At 34.6% G+C, this 14072-nt stretch overlaps 1 non-coding gene across 1 annotated transcript; it reads right to left on the bottom strand.

Moving 5' to 3' along the window:
- Positions 1-9473: 9473 nt before the first annotated feature.
- LOC142554892 (small nucleolar RNA R71) lies at positions 9474-9584 on the bottom strand. Its single transcript, XR_012822256.1, has one exon. It is a non-coding gene; the product is annotated as a small nucleolar RNA R71 (small nucleolar RNA).
- Between the last annotated feature and the right edge of the window lie 4488 nt (positions 9585-14072).

The following is a 14072-nucleotide window of genomic DNA, read 5'->3' as shown; positions in this document are numbered from 1 at the left end:
TATGGGAAAAGGCCTCCGAGGGAACCCCGACGATCGTATTTCTATTCGATCATGATAGGCCAAAGCTCAGTTGACCAGTGAGAGTGTCGCTGATGTCCCCGCCGCCCAGTACTGTGGTTATATGTAGATGGATCCATCGATTTTCATGTCATGTTGAGGAAAGTCACAATTAACGATCTGAATTCAACAAAGAAAAAGGAAAAGGAAAAGGAAAATGTTTATGACCATGTTAAAATGCTTTTATGTCATGATAAGAAAAAAGATTAAGGTTATTTATGCATATCATGAAATGTTATTTTTACCTAAAAGTATTTTCACTGTTGCATGTGGTTTTATATATATTATTTTCTATAAAGATGATGGTGTGTTGAGTCTTTAGACTCACTAGGTGTGATGGATACAGGTGATTTTGATGGAGGTCTTGATGGATGATCCTACTGGACTGTCGGTGCACACAACCCGAGGACCAGCGCTTCTATTATTCCACATTTACGACTTTTGACTCATGATTTATGTTAAAGATTTTTAAGACGATTTATTTATGCTTTTTGAGAGATTTAGTATGGACTATACTTTTCAAACTTATTGTTTTTTAGGTTGGGAAAAACAGTTGACGATTTCATTTATGACTATTGCACTTGATTTTTAAAATACTAGTTGGTTGGTATTTAATTTTAAAGGGGTAAAATATTTTATAAAAATATTTTCATGTGTTATATGTCATGGCCGAAAATCGAGTGTTTAAAAAAAAATTCTAGTACTTTTAAAGCAATAAAAAGGGTAGACGTTTCAGTTGGCATCAGAGCAATGGTTCTGTAAAGGGTTGTGCCACCATCAATGCCGGGAAGATCAGTCGTCAAGCCTCAAGTTGTAAGTTTTAAGTGCTTAATATGATTTCATGATGTTACCAGCATAATTATATGAATTACATGTTTAATTGCTTTATGAGGATATATGATTTATATGCTTTGGAATTTTTATATGTGATACGATATGAAATAAGAAATTATTTGATTTTAACGCATGTGGTTTGGTGGTAGAATTGGACGATGTTGATTTTTGGGTTATTAAGGATAAGCGAATTTCGAGGACGAAATTCAATTTAAGGGGGGAAGATTGTAACGCCCCGAAAATTTAAAGGGGCCACGCGAACCACATGCATATAAATTATTAAATTCTTTGTATTTTGATTAAAATGTTTTAATTGCATTAATTGATTATGTGGTGCATATTTGCGTGTTTAAAATATATTTTTCTACATGGTTGCATTAAAATGTATTTTTTTAAAGGTTATTCGAGTTGCGATCGAGGAACGGAGACCGAGGGCTGAAAAATTAGAAAATATTTTTATTATTTATTTTTAATTATTTAAAATATGGTCGATGCTTTTCATATTTTTGAAAATAGGGGGTTTAGAGGTGATTTTATACGCCGGGGCGTAAATTTTATCGCTGTTGGTTTTCAACTAAAATACGAACTTTTTGGCAACCCGGCTAATAAATTCACATGATTAATTAAACAAAAACTTTGTTAATATTTTATTAAATCCTAATTAAAACTAATGGGCCTAATTTAAATGGCTTGTTAGGCCTAAGGCCTACTTAGTAAACAAATTAATATTTAATGTATTAATTAAATTGAAAACCCATTCTAGAAACAAAATCAATCGGCCACCTAGTTTTAAAAGTCTGAAAAACTCTCCCCATATCCACCCACACACGGCAGAACACACAAAACAACCTAGGGAGATTTTCGAAGGGCAAGCAAGAACAAGCCAAAGTCGTTCCTCCGTTCTTCGTCGTCAACGGATATTCGAGCGTATTTAACGCAAAGACACGCCTTAATCTTCCTTTTCTCATCCTTATGTTTTGAATTAGTGTATGCATGAAGATCATGAAATATTATTCAGAATTTTCGGAATTCATCATGTGCATGCTTTGAACTTTTGATTTTATGCCCAAAATTCATGTCTTGTACGTATTTAGGGGCTTCCATGATACTAGGTTGGGACCAGGTAAGGATTATGCACGTTTTAGAATCATAAACACTCACCCTAACACCACAAAGAAATTAGGGAACGGCAGAATCAGAACAAACAACCATGATGTTGCTGTCAAGTGTGAGGGATCGGGTTTCATGCACCAGGGAGAGGGCTGGTCTTGGCGTGGGTTCAGGGCTGGCTAGGGACTGGGGTGAGTCGAGACTAGAGTCCTAGACAAGCTAGGATTCGAGTTGGAGGGTTGGGAGGAGTCCTGATATACAAGGACTCCCACCCGCGCGCACGCACAGAATCTGTGCAGGAGTTGCGCTGTTCGCTGGGAGGGAAGGGCTCGGTCCATGCTTGCTGGGCAGGGTTGGGGCGAGTCCTCAGGGTCCTAGGTAAGTGATTGGCACGCTGGGTTGTGGCTAGAGGGTCGGCTAGGGTCCTGGTTGCATCAAACATAGAGTCCATGTAGGATACTACTCTCGGCCAGAATAGGTACCTCTTGGGTTGATTTGTTTTTGTTGTTTGGGCAGGGTTCTTAGTGGTCTAAGGGTCCAGGAGGCTAGTTTAAGATGTTGGTCAAGTATTGGGTCGACATGGTTCGGGGGGAACTCGTAAAAATCAGAAGTTGGCTCGGGGGTGAAATTTATGTGTCATTTAGGGATTTTAAAATAAGAAAAATTAGAAAACGGCTCACGGGGGTCGAGTCGTGCTCCATAAGGGCTAAAATAATATAAAAAAGACTAAATTTAGAATTTAAGAATTTTATATTAAAGTTTGGGATTTTTCGGGATTAAAACACCGTCAAAACAATTATTTAAAGATAAATGAAAAACTCTAAGTTTTATAACAAATAAAATTATGAAAAAATTCCGGTAAGCTTAAATAATTATTTGGGACATGTTACAGTCATGAAATCAAGAAAAAAGTCGAAAACGTAAAATGTCGGGTCTAGGGGCAAAACGGTCTTTTTACACCTAGAAATTAGTTAAGGTCATGGCAGTGCCTTAAATGCTATTTTTATGATATTATGATTATTTTTAAATTTTTATGAAATGTTCATGATTAAATTATGATTTTTAAATGCCTAAGGGATTTTTATGATTTAAGGTTGACATTTAAAAGACGTGTTGCATGCTTGGTTTCAAAAATGAAAAATGTAATGTTATTCATGATTTTTCTAAGTGATGTGAATGAAAAATGTTGAAGGATGTGAAGTGATTGTGACTAATTCGTTAATGGTGGCGACGTCGTGAGGGTTATGACCCAGTGGGAGCCCGACGATCGTGTTTCCATCATTGTGAATATGTTGTAACGGTTCTGTGGTAACGATTTTGTGGTAACGGTAAGAATGAGAATATCGTGAGGGAAAAAGGCCCTAGAGGGAACCCATTTATGGGAAAAGGCCCCCGAGGGAACCCCGACGATCGTATTTCTATTCGATCAAGATAGGCCAAGGCTCAGTTGACCGGGGAGAGTGTCGCTGATGTCCCCGCCGCCCAGTACTGTGGTTATATATAGATGGATCCATCGATTTTCATGTCATGTTGAGGAAAGTCACAATTAACGATCTGAATTCAACAAAGGAAAAGGAAAAGGAAAATGTTTATGATCATGTTAAAATGCTTTTATGTCATGATAAGGAAAAAGATTAGGGTTATTTATGCATATCATGAAATGTTATTTTTACCTAAAAGTATTTTCACTGTTGGATGTTGTTTTATATATATTATTTGCTATAAAGATGATGGTGTGTTGAGTCTTTAGACTCACTAGGTGTGATGGATGCAGGTGAGTTTGATGGAGGTCTTGATGGATGATCCTACTGGACTGTCGGTGCACACAACCCGAGAACCAGCGCTTCTATTATTCCGCATTTACGACTTTTGACTCATGATTTATGTTAAAGATTTTTAAGACCATTTATTTATGCTTTTTGAGAGGTTTAGTATGGGCTATACTTTTCAAACTTATTGCTTTTTAGGTTGGGCAAAACAGTTGACGATTTCATTTATGACTATTGCACTTGATTTTTAAAATACTAGTTGGTTGGTATTTTATTTTAAAGGGGAAAAATATTTTATAAAAATATTTTCATGTGTTATATGTCATGGCCGAAAATCGAGTGTTTAAAAAAAAATTTCTAGTACTTTTAAAGCAATAAAAAGGGCAGACGTTTCATACTTGAACAAGCTATGGTCCAGTAATAGTCTTCTCTCCGACTTCATCCAAGTATAGAGGTGATCTACACCTTCGGCCATACAATGCCTCATAGGGAGCCATTTCAATGTTGCTGTGATAACTGTTATTGTAAGCAAATTCTATCCGGGGTAACTGTTCACTCCAATTTCCATGAAAATCCATAGCACATGCCCTTAACATGTCCACGAGGGTTTGAATTTTCCTTTCGATTTGGCCATCAGTCTATGGATGATAGGCCGTGCTGAGGGTGACTTTAGTCCCCATAGCCTTTTGAAAACTTTTCCAAAATCTTAATACGAATCTTGGATCTCTGTCAGACAATATACTTGCTGGAACTCCGTGTAATCTCACTATATTGTCCATGTACAGGGTGGCTAATTTGTCCAAATTTTAATTCATTCTCACTGGTAAGAAATGTGCTGATTTGGTCAATCTGTCCACGATCACCCATATTCCATCGTGACCTTGTCTTGACTTTGGTAGCCCTACTACGAAATCCATGGAGATTTGTTCCCACGTCCACTTGGGTATTTCTAGTGGTTACAGTAGTCCTCCGGGTCGTTGATGTTCTACCTTGACTTGTTAACAGGTCAAGAACTTGGCAACAAATATTGCTACGTTTTTCTTCATTCCATTCCACCAATAATTGTTTTTTAGATCTCGGTACATCTTGGTGCTTCTAGGATGCACAGAAAATTTAAATTTATGTGCCTCGGCCATTACTTCTTCTCGAATTCCATCGATGTCTGGCACACACAACCGTCCTTTCATCCATAGAATACCGTTTTCATCAATCTGTAATTATGGGTCCTTTCCTTCTTGAATTTGTTCTTTAATTTTGAGGATAGAGGAGTCTTGGCTTTGCTTCAATTTGATTTCTTCTTGAAGGCATGGTTGCACTGATAGAGAAGATAAGCTTACTTTCCCAAGGTTCCTTCGGCTCAAAGCATCTGCCACCTTATTTGCCTTACCCGGATGGTAATTGATTGATAGATCATAATCTTTTAGAAGTTCCATCCACTTTCTTTGCCTCATGTTTAATTCCTTTTGGGTAAATATGTACTCGAGGCTCTGGTGATCAGTGAATACTTTGCACTTTACTCCATAAAGGTAGTGCCTCCAAATTTTGAGCGCAAATATGACTGCGGCTAAATCAAGGTCATGAGTTGGATAATTTTGCTCATACGGTTTTAATTGACGTGATGCATAGGCAATTACTTGACCTTCTTGCATAAGCACACACCCTAACCCTCCCTTTGAAGCGTCACTGTATATTGTGAAGTTCTTGTCGTCCTTAGGAAGAATAAGTACTGGTGTAGTTGCGAGTTCCGTCTTCAGGGTTTCAAAATTCTTCTCACATGCTTCATTCCAAATGAATTTTGAATTTTTCTGTGTAAGTTTGGTGAGAGGAATGGCTATCAAAGAAAATCCTTCCACAAATTTCCTATAGTAGCCAACTAAATCAAGAAAACTTCTTACCTCGGTTACTATTTTTGGTTGAGGCCAGTCCTTGATTGCCTCTACTTTCTTAGAGTACACTTACACCCCTAATTCAGATATTATATGGCCTAAGAACGCCGTAATTTTTAGCCAAAATTCACACTTCTTGAATTTGGCTTAGAGTTCTTTTTCTCGCACTGTCTGCAAAGTGAGACGCAGATGTTCTCTATGTTCTTCCTCAATTGGTGAGTAGACAAGGATATCATATATGAAAATAACCACAAACGTATCAAGGTATGGTTTGGATACACGATTCATAAGGTCCATGAATGCTACACGAGCATTTGTTAGACCAAAAGGCATTACCGTGAATTCGTAGTGACCATATCTAGTCCTAAAGCGGTTTTGGGGATATCCTTTGCTTTCAATTTCAGTTGATGATAACCTGACCTTAAATCGAGCTTTGAGAAAACCTAGGCTCCTTTTAACTGATCGAAAAGATACTCTATTCTTGGGAGCGGGGTATTTATTCTTTATGGTGATCTTGTTTAACTCCGTATAGTCGATGCATAGCCTCATGCTCCCGTCTTTTTTCTTTATAAATAGGACCGGGGCTCCCCACGGGGATGCACTGGGTCGAATTTGCTTCTTGTCCAGTAATTCCTGAAGTTGCTCATTTAACTCTGCTGGAGCCATTCTGTATGTGCCTTTGAAATTGGTGCAGCACCAGGGACAAAATTGATTTCAAATTCCACTTCTCTATCAGGTATCTCACCCTGTAATTCTTCAAGAAAAACATCTGGGAATTCTTGAACAACTGGAATATCTCCAAACTTTGGGGCATCTTCTTCTTTGGCTTCATTGATCATTGCCAGATAAATTTCTTCGCCTCCTTTTATATGGCCTTCCAGGCTTGTGAGACAGATAACAGAGATTTTCGTTCTTTGGATTTTCCGTGATATATGACTTCATCTTTAGTCGAAGTTTAAAGTCTAATATTTTTCTTTTGGTAGTCTACTATGGCATGTTTTTTAGCTAATCAATCCATTCCAAGAATGATATCAAACTCAATCATATTGAGTTGAATCAATTCTGCCTCAAAAATCTATTTACTGATACAAATTTGACAGTTTCGATACACCTTGTGGGTTTCAATTGTTTTACTTCCAGGTGTTGCTACTCATAACGGTTAACTAATAAATTCATGCTCAAGTTTTAGCTTATTAGCAAATCTTCTAGAAACAAATGAGTGCGTAGCACCGCAATCAAACAAACTATATGCAGGTATTTCATTGAGTAAAACAGTAATGCCACCACTTCGTTGGTGTTATCAGCTTCTTCCTGGGTTATTGCATACACCCGAGCATTAGTCTTGTTTTCATTTTGTTTGCTGGGTCCTGCCCCTTTGTCTTTTTTTTTTCTGGACAATCTTTAATCAGATGACCCACCTTACCACATCTGAAACAAGCGTCCGTTTTCTTATATCAATCATCGATGTGATTCTGTCGAAAAGTATCGCACCACTTTCCTTCTTTATGGCTAGTACTGCTAAAGGTTCCTCTTGAGGGGCCGCTTGAATAATTTTGTCTTTTGAATTTGGGACCACTCTGAGCAGACTGACTAATTGATGAAACTTAAAATTAATAATTTATTATATGTTAAAACCTATATTTTAAAATTTAAGCTTCATTAAAATTTTAATATTATGTTATTTTAGTATTGTTTGTTTATATTTAATTTTCTTACTAAATATTCTTTATTTTCATGTTTTCCATGTGTTGGTAAAATAATGACAACTCAAGCTAGAAAATTCAAATGGAGGTGACTCAAACATATTTGGAATCTTTGAGAAATTATCTACAGCTTTGCAGAAGACATGATTGCCTAAAAAGTTCCTTAAGATGATCAAATTGTGCAAATATCAAAAGGACGACACATTTACTTTTACTATGACCAGCATATAGTAAAAAAATCATAACTATTCTAATATTTAACCAAATGAGGTGAACCAAAAGGCCAAATTCATCTACAGACAATTCCCCACATGTTTTCTGTTTCAAGAAAAGTCCAATTCGGAGATTAAAGTCGTGGAACATAGCATTCAAAGAAGGGCCAAGGAATCGAAGTTGGAGGAGACAAAAACTACTATTACAAATACATGGCAATAATGGAATTTTTACCTTTCCTCTCATTTGGCCTATAAATAGAGGTCTTGTGCTAGCTTGAAACTCATCATATCCCATTGTAAAATATATTTTGTGTGTATAAAAGTTCTAAGTTTAATATATTTTCTTTTCCAACTATGAGTGAGGATTTTAATGTGAATCAAAAGTAAGCTCATGGCAAACTAAATCTACTATGTCAATGTGAAGAGGATGAATTCTTGGTGAAGTAAGATTATTTATATTTCGTATATTATTTCTATATTTTTTTCATTTAGCTAACTTCTTTTTATTGTAGGTGTAAAAATGAATTATTTGTTGTTATCAATTTACATCAAATGCTTGATACCATTGAAGTGGTTATCTTGATTTGTTGTTTAATTTTGATACAATAAATATTTCATCAATTATTATTATTGTTATAATTATATCATATATTTTATTTAGACGATAGTGTGGCTCTGCCTGTTGTTCTAAATGAAATATTATGATTTAATATCTAACATTTACTTTCACGTAACTAACTTTTACTTTTCCGCAACTAACTTTTATTTTTCCGCATTTAACTTTTATTTTTCTGCAACTAACTTTTATTTTACCGCAACTAACTTATTAAATCATATATTTCATTTAGGCAATAGCGTGGCTCTGCCGGTTGTTCTAAATGAAATATAATGATTTAATTAAACATTTATTTTATGCAATTTTATATTTATACAGTTATATATATAATCATAGGTACCATATATAAAATATCGGTGAATTCGGTATTTTTTATAGTGGGAATTATATTATATTAAGTATGTGTTTAAATATTTAATTTTTTTTCATGGAACCATTAATTATGGTGGTTAAAGTTTGTTCTACTTTTAGTTAAACAATATAACATAAACCAAGAATAAATTCTCGATCCTTAACAAAATTTATAATTTGTAAACTTCATTCTTGCATTTGGTAATTTATAAATTAATAAATTTAAACTTAAAATAACCTCTCTGTGGATTGATCTCATACTTACAAAATATATTATTTGCAGACAACCTACACTTGGGTGAATTATAATTTAAGTAGTAGCAAGTTTTTGGCGTCGTTGCCGGGGAGGTATAAATTAAATTTATATTTGTTATTTATGTTTTATTTATAATTATTGTGTTGTTTATACTTGTATGAGTATTTGGGGTTGAAAAAAAGTGGTAGACTTATTCGAGTATCTGAAAATAATTTAAACGTGGATGATAATTCAAATAATCAAGATGATGATAATAATAATAATAATAATAATAATAATAATAATTATTATTATTATTATTATTATTATTATTATTATCAAGAACATGATCAATTAAAAACACTTAGGCACCATATGAACCCTATTAGAACTAGTGCCCATCTTGTTTAGTTTTTCCTTCTGATTTTCAACTTTAAACCTCAAATTATTCAACTTTTACCAAATTTGCATGGCTTAGATTCTGAAAATCAATATTTACATTTAAGAGAATTTGAGTAAGTTTGTAACACTTATAATGATCAAAATTATAGCATGAATATAGTTCGATTAAATCTTTTCCCTTTTTTTTAAAAGATAAAGCTAAAATATGGCTATAAAATTTGAGATCGAGTTCAATAAGGTCATGGGAAGAAATGCAACAACAATTTCTTAAAAAAAGTTTCACTTCCCATAGAACAAACTCTTTTAAAAGATAAATTACTAATTTTTCTCAAAAACAAGGAGAAACATTTTATCAATGTTGGGATAAATATAAAGAATTACTTAAGACATGCCCACATCATGGTTTTGAAACATGGAGAATAGTTTCTCACTTTTATGAAGGTTTAATAACCTAAAGATAGACAAATGATAGAATTCATGTGTAATGGAACTTTTGAAGATAAAAACCCAAATGAAGCTATGGAGTATTTGGATTCATTAGCGAAAAATACTCAAAATTGGGATAATATAGGTACAATATAACCACCAACAACTAAAATCAATAATTCAACAAATGGGGGTGGTATCTATAATCTTAAAGATGATATAGATATTCAAGCTAAACTTGTATCTTTAGCAAGAAAAATTGAGTCATTCGAAATGGAAAAGAGTGGTCAATTAAAAAGTATTCAAGAAATTGTTTGTCATATATGTGATACACATGATCATGCTACAAAATATTATCCAACATTACCTTCATTTAAAGAATGTCTCCACAAATAAGAAAATTATGTTAACAATTATAAAAAAACAAATACTAGATCCTTTTTCACAATCATTTAATCCTGGATGGAAAAATCATCTTAATTTTAGATGGAGGAATGATAATAATGTACAACCTTCACAACAATATTTTCAAAATAACCAAAATCATCAAAGTTATATCCCCTATGTTACACCTCCAAGAAAGAACTTTGAAGACGTAATTCATGCATTTATCCAAAAGCAAGAGTCTATCAATATTCAAACAGTCAATCTATGAGTGATTTGAATGAAACTCTTACAAAATTTGCATATGCATTTAATATTCATGAAAAGAAAATTTTCCATCTCAACCTCAACTTAATCCCAAAAATCAAAATCAAGAATTAAATAATAATAAAATTGATCAAATAAAATCTGTTATTACTCTTAGAAGCGGTAAAATAGTTAATGATCCATACAGCAATGAAAACAAGGATCATTTAAAATCAAAAAGTAAGAATGATAATCCTGATACTTTTGAGAATGATGATACCTTAAATTCTAAGAATAATATGGTGAATGATAAATCATCTGAAATAGTAAATGAGTCCAATAAATCGCCACCATTTTCTCATGCATTAACAAATCATAAAAAACAAAAAAGTGATTATGATATCTATTAAGTTTTTAAACAAGTAAAGATAAATATTCCATTATTAGATGCTAATTAAACAAGTGTCTTCCTATGCAAAATTTTTTAAAAGACTTATGTACTGTGAAGAGAAAATTGCATGTGAAGAAGAAATCATTCTTGGCTGAACAAGTAAGTTCTATTCTTCAAAACTATTCTAGTTTAAAATATAAAAATCCTGGCTGTCCAACAATTTCATGTATTATTGGAGAAAATAAAATTGAAAAAGCTTTGTTAGATTTGGGAGCAAGTGTGGGTTTACTTTCTTATTCAGTTTATGAAAAACATAATTTAGGAGAATTAAAACTCACTTCTGTTACTCTTTTACTGGCAGATAGGTCAATCAAAATACCTAAATATATTGTAGAAGATGTGTTGGTTCAAGTTTATAAATTTATATATCCTGTAGATTTTATTGTTTTGGATACACAACCAATAGAAGTACAAAATGAAATTCCAGTAATATTGGGACGACCATTTCTAGCAACTTCAAATTTTTTAAGTAATTGTCGAAATAGAATAATAAAATTGTCTTTTGAAAATATGACTCTAGAACTTAATGTGTTCAATTTATGTAAACAACCAAGTATTAATGAAAATGAATATGATAATTAAATTGAAACAATTGTGGAAGAAAATATACAAGAAGAAAACTTAAATTAATAATCTGAAGTTTTTCAATAGAAATTTTTGAGTCTGAAAATAATTTTAAACAAGATGATAATACAAAACTTGAATTAAAAGTTTTACCATTAGAATTGAAATATGTATTTCTTGGTGAAAATAAAATATTCTCTGTTGTAATTTCTTCCACTCTTTTACCAAATCAAGAAGAAGATTTAATTAAATTACTTAAAAATATAAAAATGCAATTGGATGGACTTTGAAAGATATAAAAGGTATAAATCATTTAATTCGCACACATAGAATTCACTTGGAAGAAAATGCTAAAACATATCAACAACCACAAATGTAAGGCCCTGGCCCTGTCCTCAGACCCTGCAATCACAGTTCCTGGACTCAGACCAGCTTGCACTTACTCATCGGACTTCTCCACGCCAGGAAAGTGGAGTTTGTGCCTTCCCAGGATTCGACCCCTCAACCTCCTGGCATATAGGTATATTGGCTACAATCCTGGTAACCACTTGAGCTGGTATCAGAGGGTAAGATATTTGGGAACATGGTATATCGAGTCAGTTGGAATTGCTTGATCGTGTGATATATTTGCTAGGCGCATTTTCATTGTGCTATAATGTGAAATGCATGATCATAATTAAGATATTATATTGTTGAGCTTTATTCGAGATTTTTGAAATTGTTGAGTCTCAAGAGCCAGAGATGATTGATAGAAGATTGAGATGATTATGATATTGTGATTTTATATGTGTTTGATCTATTTTATATCAGACATGGCTACTCAAGGTAGAGGTCGTGGTAGACATAGACAGAACGTACCAGTGGCACAAGATCAGGGCAGTGCTACTCATACTCAGATGGATATAACTCCGACTCCGATGGAGATACTGTTAGCCAGATTTCAGTCTTTGCACCCACCGATGTTGAAGGGTACAGAGAATGCATTAGAGTGTGAGAACTGGTTGGAGAATATGGATCAGTTATTTGAATCTCTTGAGTATCCAGATGATCGTAGAATCAAATTAGTTGTTCATCAGTTATTGGATGTTGCTAAGAGTTGGTGGATAATGACCAAGAAAGCTTTAGAGGGTCGAGGTATGATTGTTACCTGGGATATTTTTAAATCTGAATTTTATCAGCGATTCTTTCCTACCTCATACAGGAAAGATAGGGGAGCCGAGTTTGAAAATTTAAAACAGGGAAATCTTAATATTGAGGACTATGTTGCTAAGTTCTCGAATTTACTGAGATTTCCTCCTCATGTAGCATCCGATGAAGAAGCTAAGGCCGATCACTTCATAAATGGTCTTAACCCAAATATATTTACTTTGGTTAATACCGGAAGGCCTAACACTTTTGCTGAGGCTCTTGATCGAGCAAAGGGAGCTGAACGTGGAATCATTAGGCAGAGAGGTTTTCAGTATTCGCAACGATCCCAACAGCCACAGTTTCGACAGCATTTCAAACATGGTAATAGTGGTGGTAACAGTGGAAAGATAAGAGAGCAGTTCAAGGCTAGAGGCAAGCAATTTAAGAGGCATGGCAGTAATTTTTCGAGTTCTAGTGGATCGAGACAGTCTGATTCAGTTCAGAGCACTGGTTATTCAGGTCCGACTTGTGGTCAGTGTGGTGGTAGACATTATACCGATCAGTGTAGAGGAATCTCGGGAGCTTGCCACTTGTGTAACCAGGTGGGACACTATGCTCGAGTGTGTCCTAACCGTGGCAGTGAAATATCTCAGAGTAGGGGATCATCGAGACAGACACCTCACCAGAATCGTCAGACCCCTACAGTTCATTCTTATCAACAATCAAACCGGACAGATCAGAACAAACTGATTGGTGGCCACAGGGTAGGACAGCCACCTAGACAGCATGCTCGAGTTTTTGCACTAACTGAGGATGAGGCACATAATGCTCCAGATAATGTTATTGCAGGTAATTGTTTTCTTTCAAGTTATCCTGCTTATGTTTTGATGGATACTGGTGCATCACATACTTTCATAGCTGAGCACTTTGTCTCGTTGCATTCATTGCATTCTATGCCATTATCATCTACATTATCTATTTCTACTCCACTAGGCAAAGTGATGAGGTCAGCAGAAATGATAAGTGGTTGTGAATTTCGTTATGAGGATAATGTCATTGAGATTGATTGCATTGTGTTGGAGATGTCTGATTTTGACTGCATAGTTGGTATTGACATGTTGACAAGATACAGGGCTACTGTAGATTGTTTTCAGAAGATTGTTAAGTTTAGGCCTGATATGACAGATCACTGGACATTCTATGGTAAAGGTTCTCGAGCTAAGATTCCTTTGATATCTGTTTTGTCCATGACTCGTTTGTTGCAGAAAGGAGCCGAATGTTTCTTGGTTTATGCAATTGATATTTCAAGGTCAGTACCTATATTGATAGATATTCCAATTGTTAGTGAATTTTCAGATGTATTTTCAGATGAGATTCCAGGATTTCCTCCAGTCCGAGAGATTGATTTCAACATTGAGTTGATGCCAGGTACACAGCCTATTTTTAGAGCTCCTTATAGGATGACACCAATTGAACTGAAGGAACTAAAGGAACAACTTGAGGATCTATTGGCTAAAGGATATATAAGACCAAGTGTTTCACCTTGGGGTGCTCCGGTTTTATTCGTGAAGAAGAAAGATGGGTCTATGAGGCTTTGTGTCGATTATAGACAGTTGAATAAAGCCACAGTAAAGAATAAGTATCATTTGCCAAGGATTGATGATCTCTTTGACCAATTGCAGGGTCTTGTTCGGG

Source organism: Primulina tabacum, chromosome 8 (genome assembly GCF_025594145.1).
Source record: "Primulina tabacum isolate GXHZ01 chromosome 8, ASM2559414v2, whole genome shotgun sequence".
Lineage (NCBI taxonomy): Eukaryota > Viridiplantae > Streptophyta > Magnoliopsida > Lamiales > Gesneriaceae > Primulina > Primulina tabacum.
Note: the sequence above shows the minus strand (reverse complement) of the source record. Positions and strands in the feature narration are given on the sequence as shown.